Raw genomic sequence first — 11,776 nt, 5'->3', positions numbered from 1 at the left:
AAAACCCGAGGCCCCAAACTTTCCATTCTTTACAACAATCTGCTGGGCGGTGTTTTGACCAATATCTGTATTGGCTGGTGGGAGTTCCTATCGCACTGAAAATTCCAAAGAGTAGAGATTGGTAGTCGATGTGCAAGATGAGCTAGAAGATCTTGGGCAGATACAGATTAAATGCAGATACGATGCGATACGAGACGCACAAGAAGCACGGCAGACACGCTTCAGCACGGAACTTCCGAACAGGCTTTTGCCGGCCACTTTCTCGGCTCCTGCAGGCCATAGTTGACGGCCATTTCAAAATACGAGCGTGAACTTGAACCAGCGATTTAGCACCAACTCGACACATTGGACCATCGAGCCAGAGTCCAAAAATTGCACGAAATAACGCCACGCTCGAAACACAAAATATGTTATATAAAAAGGTGTGCCTAAAGATGCGGATTACAAGGGTGTCAAAAATTGTTCATACTTTTTTTCACGATTTCGTAATTGATGCACTAAGAAACTAAAACACATAGAATAGGACCTTTCAAAATAACTGTTCAAAGTGTTATTAGTGCAAGTATCCTGCTTTATAACAAAATTGCGATTAGAAATGAGAACTGTAAGTGAGTAAAAAGAATTACGAAATATCATGTTCTGGCATTGACGACGAATCCATTAACCCTTTCGCGCCGAGCGCCGCATATATGCGGCATCCCACTCGACGACCTGTGGATACGGGCGCCGCATACAGGGTGTCTCAAAAATGTCTCGTAATCCGGAAATGGAGAGTTCCTGAGATCATTTGAAGCAACTTTTTCCTTAGCGAAAATGCAAACCACGGCTTCGTTTACGAGTTATCAACGAAAAACAGTGATCAATAAGAGGCGAGTTCGGTTCGCGCGAGGCGACCGAGCCAACGGCGCCAGCGGTCCAGCGGTCGAATCCCAGCTCAGCTGGCGCGAGCCGGCCGAGCCAACGGCGCCAGCGGTCCAGCGGTCGAATCCCAGCTCAGCTGGCGCGAGCCGGCCGAGCCAACGGCGCCAGCGGTCGAGCGGTCGAATCCCAGTTCCGCTGATTGGCTCGGCGGCCTGGCGTTTTTCATTAATAACTCGTAAACGAAGCCGCGGTTTGCATTTTCGCTAAGGAAAAAGTTACTTCAAATAACCTAAGGAATCCACCATTTCCGGATTGCGAGACATTTTTGGGACATCCTGTATATGCGGCATCGAAATGAAGTGTATACAGAAGACGCAGATGTGTAATTTGTAGCAAAAATGATAAAAGAACGGATTCGCGGTACGAGTGCAAAAATTGCGATGTTGGCCTTTGTATAGATCCTTGCTTTCAAATATATCACACAGAATTATATTATTAGTTTTTACATATTATTATATTTTAATAATTTTTGTCTCGTTATTAATTATATTAAACATTTAATCGTTAGGCTTTGTAATTATATAAATACCTATGTTACCTATAATTTTGCAAGTCTTTTTAAATTAAAAATGTAAATATACTTGTTACATTGGAGCAACGATTGTTTTATTCGGCACAGTTATTATTTAAGACTTAGAACAACATATATACAGAAACCACGCGCACTGTGCATATTTCTGGAGCGGGTTTCCGTTCAGTGACGGTACTTCGACGGATGGAGCTGCCGTAGCGAAAGGGTTAAGAAGTCAAGAAACCAAGGTACTGGAGGATTTTTGAGAACATTAATAACAGGAGAACTCAATTGAGCAATTTCTTGCACACAATTGAATGAAAACAGTTGCGACCAGAATCGGGGACAATAAATAGACAAAAAAAGAAATGCTTAAATTCCGTCATTCGTTCGAGAATATTGGCGAAGGTTGACAGCAGCTTTTGTCGGACGAATTCACAAATACCGCGAAGCGCGATCGTCGCAGCCCGTTCCAGAGTGAACGGTGCAGGATTACCTATTTATCCGTGACAAATTCCGCGCTACGCCGATCCTCGCTCTGCCGTGAATCGGGAAAGGCTGGCAGAGTGCAGGGCTTGGGTCTCTTATTCAAGATTTACTTTGAAACCGGAGACACATGAAACGTCCTCAAAGGGGAGCGTCGATTGCGCTTTAAACAGCATCGCGGAGGTGCCAGCGTGGGCGTTTCTCGTTCAAAGTGCGCCGAGTTAATCGAATTACCCTCTCCGCGAGCATTTACCTGCGGCGTCGTGCTCTTTCGAGACAATACGGCGTGTTCCGTCATCGAATATAATATAAACGCCGATGTAGGCAAGAAAAAGTCGAGGTCCTGATAGAAAATTTAAGGAAAACACGCGTATCCTCTTATCTTGTACACCGTTGCAACGCGTTGGTCAGCCACTATCGCGCTACCCAGCCGTTCCCTTTCAGCATACTGATTCCATTTCACTGGCCGTAATTAGATCAGTCTCTCCAGGTCTCGGACGAGTGGCAAAGATGGCGACGATGGCCGCGTCGGAGCCGGATATGACGACACCGAACAGCGACGGAGGACACCGGAGGCCGCAGACCGCGTGAACAAGATTTAATTATATTTTCATGCACCACCAGGATCCTCCTTTTTCACCTTCGTCATTTTCCATTAGATGATCAGCTTGCGGCGGGCCGAACCATAATTACCTGAACGCGGAAGAATTTCGAGACGCTTGCGACGCTGCTTCTGTCATCGATGCTCGATCAGCCGATCGCGAATTCCATTGCAGAGCTTTCAATTGTTATCGCCGCGAAGAGACCGAGGATCCTCATGTAAAACACAAATTTTGGGTCTGCGTCTTCAATTCTTTGATTTTTTCATACATGCATAAAAAACTGCAGTTTAACCTTGAAGAAAGATTTAATTGACACTCCTTTCTGTGCTGCCTCGAAGCTCTTCAAGAATTCGATAATATCACATTTCATTACTTTCTGCTTCAGCAGAGTCCCGAGAAAATACAAGCTAAGCGAAGTAACATAGAAGTTCGGATAATAACTAAAACTGTTACATAGTCCTTGCTACTTTTAGTACTATTTTTCCGCAACTTGGACACTTAATGTTTCCTCGTATTAATGTTTTCGGATGAATATATTTTTGCAGAAATACACGATGACCTTGACGAGTGTTTTAAAGGTGGTTTTCATAATGACAAAACTTCGGATTTTACGTATTTATGAAAAAGTTAAACAATGTCGATACACCATTGTCTTCCTATTAAAATTAGTAATTTAAGAATGCAACTTATAAGTTACACCACTATTTTTGCATAAAAATCTAGGAACATTAACATTAACATCAACAACCTGTAGTGGTAAACGCTTACTGTCGTTAACTAAAATAACCTAATCATGGTTCAAACCCTGACGTCCATTCCCGAAGACGCAAAATCCTCATTCTTTCCCGGATGTATCGTCGCACCGGCTGGAGATCACACGCCGTGGGACTGGCTGATAGTAATTTAGGGGAACCTCGTTACCGAAAGTTGAGGACGGTCGCATGGGGTGCAGCCTTAACTCCGTTGATTCGTCGAGGTCCAGGGGTGGAGAGTGCGCCTAGGCTGTCCAAAGGGGTGGCGTTGGATCGGCCGGAGCACTCCCAGGCGGAAAGAGAGTTTGCATAGCGGAAGTACCCTCGAATCGATTCATCGAAAACATCTAACCCTCCCGGAGACCTGGCTCGACGTGTCTCGCCAGAGGATCTCGCGGGGGTTGAAGAAGGAGTGAGAGGGGGCTAGCTGCGGGATCCCAGACGCACCGTGAATAGAAAATACCCTGGTCCTCTCTTTCTCTCTCCCGCTCTCTCTCGCTCTCTCCCGCTCCCTCTCGCTCTTTCTCGCGCTCTCGCTCTCTCACGCTCTTTCTCGCGCTCTCTCTCACTCTCTCCCGCTCTCTCGCTCTCACTCTCGCTCTCTCCCGCTCTCTATCGTTTTCTCTCTCGCTCTCTCACGCTCTCTCCCGCTCTCTATCGCTTTCTCTCTCGCTCTCTCCCGCTCTCTATCGCTTTCTCTCTCGCTCTCTCCCGCTCTCTATCGCTTTCTCTCTCGCTCTCTCACGCTCTCTCCCGCTCTCTATCGCTTTCTCTCTCGCTCTCTCCCGCTCTCTATCGCTTTCTCTCTCGCTCTCTCACACTCTCTCTCGCTCTCTCTCTCCCTCTCTTTCTTTCTCTCCCTCCTCCTCTCTCTCTCCTCTCGATTCTTGGTAGGCTGTGCCTAGCATCGCCGAATCCGCCGCGAACAAAATAGGAAAAATGAAATTGCTCTCCGGTACCCGCAACCAACCGTCTGCTACCCCTTCCTCTAGCAACCCCCCGACGACGTCGAGACGCGTTGCGCTCGTGCCACGGCGAGTATTGAATATTCAAAACTTTCCTCGCGGAAGAAACTTTCGCATCTTGCGCAACCTGCCGAGGAGGACCAGGTTTAAGAACGAAGGAGGGGGAGGGGGGGTTCCGGACTACGGCTCCGGGGCCCCCCACTTCTTACGGACTTTCACGTGGTTCTGCCGCTCCGCTGCGGCAGACAGATTTGATTTTATGAACGTCCGGGGGACGGGAGCGGCCTGGGGGATCGTCTGGAAAACCTGAATAATTGCTGGCGCTGAATTCTTCTACGGTCCCGGCTCGATACGACCGCGTCGATCCCCAGGTGGGAGGGTGTTTCGGGAATTAACGTCTTCCGTGGGACTGTTGGTTACCCGTGCCCGATATTCGGATGACCAACGTTCTTCACGGTGTGCAGAACATTCTGTAGCGGTTGTAAATTTTGAGACGATGAGTTTTTATTTCAATTGTACGCGTATCGTGTAACTGTCGCTTGCTTGTTTAGTTCGTTTGAAAACCTGTAGATGCACGTTTCACCTCCTTAATTCCAAACATAGCGATATTTAACACGTTCGGTGCTGGATAACTAATTATTATTAAAAACTAACGATTAGAAATTAGAGTATCCTATCTTCTATGAAGAAACACGAGTGTCATTCGCCCGAAAAATTTGATATTCGTCAGGAAAATGAAGTCAAAGCCCGCCACGAATAGATTCGAAAACGGCTTTAACCAGTTAAGTGTGTTTGACGAATATACCCGTCGTGGAGAAGTGGCAGTATTTTGTGTTATAACGAGTATGCTCGTCGTGCGTAAAAAGTAGTGACCATTGGCTGTTTAAATTGTAATTTTTGTGAAAACAAAAACATATTCTGAAATTTCAAGATGTTTGGAATATTTTGAGGCGAGACCAGAATAAAACAAACAAATAAAACATATGAATAATTATATGAATAATTCGCGACATTCGTGATCGACATGCAATGTACCATTAAGTATCGTATCTTGCTTTGCTGAATACCACTCTAATGCAGCGATTTGAATCTTTAACTTTCATAAGTATTTCATTTTTCTTGCGTTTTTCGTTTATTATGTATGCAGTATATGTTAATGTTGAGTGAATAAGTAAACACTAGTAATGAAATTGTTAATTTTATAAAATAAAACCGTATTTTCGATCCAATATTTCAACAGCGACACTTACTGTGTGTTTGACGAGTATACTCGTCGTCGCTTGATTCTCACGACACACATAGGTGCGCGCTTTGAAAAGGAGGCGCCACAGCAAACTGGTTGTTAAACGACCTTCATTTCATTGGTTTCGTTTAATTTTCCATCTTGATATTGCAGGGATGTTCGGAGTTAGAGTCTACGAGTAGGAATACACGCGACGAATTTATTCAAGGAAACAATCACGGTTGACAATTCGGTGGATGATAAATGCTGGTGGGGATGAAAGAGAGCGCTGATTGATTCTTGCGCAGAGATAGAGATAGAGATAGAGATAGAGATAGATAGAGAGAGAGAGAGAGAGAGAGAGAGAGAGAGAGAGAACCTGAGCGAAATATGCCGCGACGAACCAGCGCCCGGTGTATCGTATTGAGCACAATCTGCAAAATCGGATTACAGTTTGGTGCTACACAGGCCGATCGACAAACTAAACTGAGTTAAGCCCGGTATTAGAAGCAAAGCCTCGTTTATTAATTCAAACCGAAGTTAACCCTCTGTGTTTCTCTTCGCGAACTCGAGGAAAACCACTGGGGTGTGACATTACAGTGGCGCGGGGGGCCACTGCACGGTTAGATCAAAGTTAATCCGTGCAAACACAGCGTTCTCCGTGATACCGGGATACAAGTGTACACGGAATAGTTCAGCGTCGTTTCGATATCCGATCGATTCTTTCTCGACTGTCCTTCCATTCTTCGACCATGATCTGTACACCGAATGTGCCAACACCATGTGACAATGACATCTAATGTGTTATTGTTAAAGTAGCGGTTCTAATTGAACCTATAAAGTAATCAGAAAAGATGCGAAGAGTTCCAATACTTTATCAAGAAAATAAATGTCGTAGATATGAAAAACTCTCCCGTGCGAAAAAGACGTCAAAAGAGCTATTATTCTTATTATTACTGAAGTTCTGATAAAAGCTAGACATCAATGCTTAACAATAGGTTTACGGGTCCCGTCAGAATGACGGGTTTTTAATCTTTTAATTCACGATTATTAAGGCTGCAAGGATACATTAACGAGAAATTTATTCAATACATTGATTTCTTGAGATAAATATTGTACCAAAAACGAATGAATATATTATTGTTACCTTCATAAAGAGAAACAAAGTAGCCGATTAAATCTAGCGTAAATGAAGTGCAACGAGTAAATCTAGTGTTAATGAAGCATCAGCCATGGAAGATTTACATGTATAATTGTCGTTTGATCTGAATTGATTAAACAAAATTTCAGGTTACATTTTTGTTCGAAACTTGTTCATAGATTTTAACATATCGTAGGCCCTTTGCAGAATGTTTACAGGACACAAAAGATTTAGAAACGGATTAAGCACAGTTATTACTTAACGCTTATGAAAATCTTCGTACAAAAGTGGACTGGCCAGCACCCTGTACAGTGGGAGTGTCACGGCGGACAGCGCGCTCGTACCGAAAGGGTTAAAAGATCCAAATCACGTACAAAAGGAAGAGATCGCCAGAATGTTTTTCGTCGCAGACGAATTTTGTTACCGAAAACTAGATTCTTGTTCAGAATTCCGAGGAAACGAAACGAAACCGATCCAAAGATAATTAGAAAACGAATTTCCGTCGAAACGTACGCGTCGAAAGCGCGTTGCGTCGTCTGTACGGTAAACTAAATTAATATAAATTGGTGTATTTCGTGGACAGATTCGCCAGGTCCCATTCACGTGTCGGCTGTTCACGGGGCTTGAGCGTAACCTTTTCATCGGATTAGGGAACGGTGGAGGCTCACAGGTGACGAAGACGGGGTGGCTCGGTGGGTGCGGGCACTCAAGGTCGCCGGACGAGGTGAACAAGAACTCGATGGCACGCGGGGGTAGCGAGACTCGAGAGCGGTGAAAGCGGCCGACGACGTTTCCTTTCATGTCGGATAATTAACTGCCGGGAACCGGTGGCGGCCGCCTAACCCCCTCATGTGCATCAGCCGCCCCTCGCCACGAGCTCGGACCGGCTCTCTCATTCTCTCTCTCCCCCTCCTCTCTCTCTCCCTTGCTCGGTTTTCTTAAGGCAGCCGCCACCCACACCCCCGTGACGTTCTTGTATTTATTTTTCAGGTAGACCCTTGTTCCCGGTGACTGTGAGCAATTTAAAGTTTAATTCGAGGGGACCGCACTCGAAAGTAGCGTAACCGCTAGAAATTGAAGACGAAGAAGAAGTAATACGGTCGGCGAGCTGCCCGGGAAAAAAACGGAATTCCGTTTAATGGAATTTTCTTTTAATTTGTGCCCGTCGGTCTTCCGATCTTCCCCTCTCTATCCAACTCCCTTGACTCTCGACGTTCCCGACGTACCTTTGTTTCTTGCTCTGTTTCGGTTTAATTAAGCAGTATATCTTTTAATTGCCCTCTCGATGTTTATTTCGACAACTGATTGGCTCTCCGGCTATCGCCGAACGATACTGTCGACTCACGTGTATATTTAACGAGTCACCTTGAAATTGGCTTAAAAGTCGCGCGTTTTTCATCGCTCGACGCGACTTTTGTAACGAGAGGCGAGTTCGTTCGCTTTAGACTCAGAGAAATCAATTTGTGTCTTGGCTGTACTGCCGAATAATATTGTGGTGATTGGAGACATCAACATCATTGTGGAAATCTCTATACATCTTCTGTGGCCCGTGCTTGATGACGTTGACAGAGAGCAAAATAAACTGATCCATAAAGTTAAACAAATACTAAATTTGAAACAGTAACTTGCTGACTGTCTATCGTATGACAGTATATCAATGATCGATTTTTAAAGCCTGAAGCTGTTACTTTCACATACATCATCTTAACTATTTGATATAATAGATTGCATTTTCTTGTAGGATACAACTGAGAATTAGAGTACTTCTTTGCCTCTTGAAATATTACAAATTCAGATTACAGACAAATTTTTCCGTTTGTAACAAGTCCTTAAACGTTGGCTCACGATTTTTATTCATCACTTTTATTCATTTGAATGAAAAATATCCCGCAACGTCTCATGAACCAGTTATCTGTTGCGACACGTTCGAACTTTCTATATTCCCATAATTTTCCACTAAAAATCCAATAATGGATATCGTTCGGAAACACAAGTGCTACAACGGCAAATCGTATCTCACCAAAATACAGTAATGTCTCTCTAATTGACGCTCAGATTGTCCACAAAAATGGACAATTTGGGAAGAGCAGATACGATTGTTCGAGCCTTGCAGCTCGTTTTTTATAGTCGTTGACAATTCGTAACTATGAAAACGAACCGCAAGGCTCGAACAATCGTATCTCCTCTTTCCAAATCGTCCATTTTTGTGCAGAACCTCTAATACAAACAAAACGGATCTTTGAATGTCCTCGAAGACGAAACCATACGCGAATCGAGATTATTCTTCTCGCATTTGCTCGGCCAGATTCCGTGAAATCATCAAGCCACGAAACGAAGTAATAAACACCGAAGTTCCACTGAAAAGCATAGAACGGCTCCTGCAGGCTTGATCCCAAAAAAAACAGCGAAGAAGTCACGTCGTAGTCATAAGTCTCCTCTAAATGAAATTCGAGTGTTTCTAACGTCCAGGGTCTTATGAAACAGACTGTACGTTCGCCGACGAGCGCGGAGTGGCATCGATTTCCGTTTTGGCCCAATAACTCTGCCTCGATTTTCACCGTTACCAACTTCCGGGGGGCAAAAAGGACAGGTCGGGCCGTGCAGTGCCGGACCGAGCCGGGACGGGCCGAGTCGGGTCGAGCCGCTAACCCTCTGTCCGTCGGACTATGGTTCGTCATGTGTCCGTGACAATGGCATCGCGGCCGGTTCATGCATAAATGCGACGTAACAATAAACAGAGCCCGGCCCCGGGATTGAACCGGGGGTTGGCGGCAAGGAGAGGCGTTTCAAAGGCCGTCATAGCCGGAGGATCAGAAACCGATATGAGATTTGGCTATGTATGAATGATTTATCCCGCGAACGGCGCTACTTGCAATCTCTGCCCTCTCTCTCTCTCTCTCTCTCTCTCTCTCTCCCTATCTCTCTCGTTCTCCCTCTCGAAGGGAGAAAGGGCCGCAGGGAGAGCGAGCCAGGCGGGAATGCGTTCACTGTTTGTTCACGGATACGTACCGCTATATTGCGTGTGTACGGACCCATGCAACCGGCGTGCGAATCCTCCGACTCGCAACTGTTTCCTCGAATATTAGACCAACACGCAAACTTCTGCAAATTTATTTTTCATCTCGTGGATTGACCTTGTTCGGGCCGAAACACACGCCGATTGCGCCGGCATCTTCGTGCTGGATTTGAGAACGGAGATCAACGCAATTGATCCCTTCAGGAGTTGCGAGCTGAAATCTGTCGACCAGGATGACCTGTGAGGAACAATTCGTTGACACGTTAAATGCTGAATATTAACTGCAAAAATTCCCACAATATCAAAGTCGTTCACTCCATAGGAAATATCAGTTTAAGTTTTCTCGTGTTCGAGAAATCCTATTGACGTTTAGTTTGTTTAATATATTACAATAAAAATGTATTTAATAACGTGTATGGAACGTGTCCGAATAATAGATAATTTTGACACTGAAAGTCCGGATAATTGGAGGTTTTACAGTACAGTAAATTCTCCCTAATTGACGCTCAGATTGTACGGAAAAATGGACAATTTGGGAAGAGGTGATACAATTATTCCGGACTTGCGACTCGTTTTTACAGTTACCGATTGTCAGGAACTATAAAAACGAGCCATATCTCTTATCTCCTCTTCCCAAATTGTCTAGTTTTCTATACAATCTGAGCGTGTCAATTTGGGAGAATTTACTATATTTACATATCCATTCTTGAACACTCACTGTCTTACGCAGGTTTTACTATTAACTCGGGACTAAAAAAAATAAGACGAAATAATTTTGATTACTTGCAATAATGAATTGGCGTGAAATCGGCGCGAATCAGTATTGATTTTGACACAGATCTAAAAATCACGGTACAGTAATTTCTTTCTAATTCGCGCTCAGATTGCGCAAGAGGAGATTATTCGAGCCTCGCGGCTCGTTTTTATGGTTGTTGACAATCGGTAACTATAAAAACAAGCCGCGAGACTCGTTATTACTGTAGTCGTAGGACCAAGCGACAAAGTTTCCAATTATGTAATGTAACGAAGGCAAAATACTTTCGCAGGAACATTTCTGGCGCGAAAGGCTCGCTCGTTTCCACTGCTCGAGATTTCTTCGAGATTTCGATATGTAGTCGGTAAAGGAAGGTTTCAAGGGAATTGCTAGTGACTGGGGCCCATTGGGGAAGCTTGAAACAATGTGAAGGAGGAGCAATCCAGATGAAAATCGCGGGCTGCGTCGCGGAATAACTGATTAGGATCGGAACGATGGAACTTGAAATTCCTCGCGATATTTTGGGTGCGGGGGAAGTTGCCGGCGCTAACGTTTCCTGCATCGCGCGATTTCCTCCACCTATCTCTACTGTTACCGTAAACGAGACTGTGTTTCACGGGGGACGCGACTTACAAATTCAATTGCTGAAGTTCAACTGTCCTTATTTGTATTTGCCGGCGATAAGCAACAGGGACGACACCTATTCGCGGTGCTTGCCGCGTCTGCCGCTGATAACGCCCTAATCTCGAATTTAACGAATACATTCCTGGACCAGGAAGTGTCCAATCTTTTTTAACGCTCTCCGTGGCACATCGTGGTATTATAAACGTTAAAACAACGCCAATGGTTTTAATACATATTAAATTTAATCTAAGTGCTATTAATGAATGTCGTCAGCGGTACCTTCCACGCTGATAATCAGACTTTTTCAGAATCAAGCAAATTTCAATTTAATTAAGAATTCTCGAGGGTACATTTAAAAATCGATTTCGAAATCTGTGTATACAATTTTTAAAATATACAAAAATATTTTCGCCAATCATTGATCTCACAGAAATCTTCGTCCTAACAGAAAGTTTACACCCGAAAGAGTTGAGGAATACAAACTCAAAAATTGTGCAGAGCCTGGAATTCTTTTAAAAAATACATAAAAATAAAGTCAGCAGCGATTACACGTTTTCCAAGATATGATGTGATTCTTTGACATTCATTCACAGTGCAAAAATTGATTTTAAGGGAATTGCAGAACACACGCTCAAATATTTTTGGCGCCTGTATAAAATTCTATAGATTTCTGAATTATATATTTCTATTATATTTCTATAGAATTATAAAATGCTACAGAAATCTGTAAAAGATATACAAAAATCAATCCCGAAGCTAGTACGATGTTCTTTTGAGGTGTA

The sequence above is a fragment of the Megalopta genalis genome, chromosome 1 (assembly GCF_051020955.1).
Source record: "Megalopta genalis isolate 19385.01 chromosome 1, iyMegGena1_principal, whole genome shotgun sequence".
Lineage (NCBI taxonomy): Eukaryota > Metazoa > Arthropoda > Insecta > Hymenoptera > Halictidae > Megalopta > Megalopta genalis.
The sequence above is the reverse complement of the archived record's forward strand: the minus strand, read 5'-3'. Positions refer to the sequence as shown.